This window comes from Suricata suricatta, chromosome X (assembly GCF_006229205.1).
Source record: "Suricata suricatta isolate VVHF042 chromosome X, meerkat_22Aug2017_6uvM2_HiC, whole genome shotgun sequence".
In the NCBI taxonomy this organism is placed as follows: Eukaryota; Metazoa; Chordata; class Mammalia; order Carnivora; family Herpestidae; genus Suricata; species Suricata suricatta.
The window spans coordinates 52,760,581-52,762,365 of record NC_043717.1 but is presented as its reverse complement, the minus strand read 5'-3'; the positions used below and the strand labels follow the sequence as shown (position 1 = coordinate 52,762,365).

General features: G+C 55.4%; 1 protein-coding gene across 1 annotated transcript in view; it reads left to right on the top strand.

Moving 5' to 3' along the window:
- The first annotated feature begins 1,344 nt into the window (after positions 1-1,344).
- Positions 1,345-1,785, top strand: part of CITED1 (Cbp/p300 interacting transactivator with Glu/Asp rich carboxy-terminal domain 1) — a 5,168-nt gene continuing 4,727 nt past the window's right edge. Inside the window, exon 1 of the mRNA XM_029929846.1 lies at positions 1,345-1,687. The gene's annotated coding sequence lies outside the window, so the exon portion shown is untranslated. The remainder of the gene's footprint in view (positions 1,688-1,785) is intronic.

Here is a 1,785-nt window from a genome sequence, read left to right as displayed (position 1 = left end):
CCCATGATCTTTGGGCAAAGTGAGAAATGTGTGTGGGCTGTGGTTGTTCCTAAGGTTTGTGTTGAGGCTGGGTGAGGGGAAGGAACCGAGCTGCGCAAGGCAGCTTTGGGGGCTGGGGAAAGGGTTCAGCTGGCGTCCAGAGCACGCCCTCTGCTTCCTCCAGGTGTTAAGGAAAGGCCTTCATCTGTCCCCCTGCTTGCTCCCCATCCTTAAGTCAGTAAGCTGGCTAGTCCGTCAACAAACAGAACTTTGTTCAAAGAGCAAATGCAAGGCACTTGGGGAAAAGAGGATGAAGCGTAGGGGAAGGAAGGAAGAAAGAAAACAAATGACACAACAACAACAACAACAAAAAAGACCTTTAGGTCCTCAAATTCAATTAAGACAACACATACCTAGTGAAAATGACTCCATGACATTCCCTCACCTCTTTTCGCTTAACATCAGGACTTTTTAAAAAGAGCATGCTTTATAAACAGTGTAAAATGAGTAGTTACCGAAAGGGGCCAAAAAAGAGAGTTTAGGAGAGGGATAATCCCCAGTGGCCTTCCAGTAAGAGGTGAGATGGGAGCTTGCTGGCCACAAGGAACATGAACATGAAAGAAACATAAATGTTTCCCTTAAACATTCGTAAGATAGTATCCCAACCTGACTAATATGTGCTCCAAAAGATGGAAATGATTATATAATCGTAATAAAATAACCTGGCATCACGGGAAGGCAGAAGCTCCAGGCTCAAGGTCTTCGGACCCGGCTGCCAATTCTTGTTTCGGCGGCGTGCTTCCTGAGCTGCACCTGGCCCCAAGGTCCCAGTGGGCAAGCATATCACCACGTCGCATCCCGCCAGCCTCCTTCCGCCAGGGCTGACCACAAGCGAGAATCCCTCGAACCCAACCCCCTGCTCAGGCCTTCGAGGGAAGCCGCCGCTGCCAGATAGGCCCTCCTTGAGGCTCTGTCCGAAATCCGCAGACTTTGAGGGGAAAGGGACGCCCAGCATCAACCCTTCAACAAGATGGTGCGGCCCAAATGGGGCAAAGAGGCTCGGAGAAAGACCTGCAGAAAACTCAAATCCTGCCCGGCCGGCACCAGCCCCGTCCTGTGTGCGTCCCCCTCTCCGGGGCCATTCCCTGGGACCATAGCTCTCTCCCCCACAATGTCCTGAAGCCTGCTCTGGCCACCCGCTAGATTTAGGTCAGAAAACAGACACTAACAGCTCTCCCTCGCCTCAGCGAAATTGCTAAGTGGAATTTATTGGGCAAGTCCATGCAGGGCGATGGGGAGAGACCGTGTCCCGGACACGGGCCACCCCCAGCTTCTGAAGCGCAGGCGTCGGCCTGGGGCTCAAAGCTGAGGGTGCCCACAGCCTGGGCCGGCAGGCTCCACCCCGGGAACCACGGATGGTCCCCGGCGCTGTCCGACCTGCGGGGCCGTTCGGACTCCATTCCCCAGTCGGCCCTTCGCTTTCACACGATCCGCGGTGACTGCACCAGCTTGAGCGCCTTTAAAGGGCCACACACGCCAGCCGCCGCTATAAAATGTTCCCAGCGGCACAGCTGCAGAAGGGGCACCGCTGAGCTGCCGAAAGGAGGCTCTCTCTGCCCGGTTGCCCTCCCGCAGCCCGCCTGCGAGGGGCCGTTCCCTGCGAGGAGGAAGAGGGCTGAGGAAGCCACAGCACCAGCTCTGGCCCCCGGTAAGTATCCAGTTCAGATTTTGCCACCAACTCGCCCACGAGCCAGGACATGTGCTAATAATGCCCTAAGCCGGTTATAAAGACGTGGAAATTGGGGG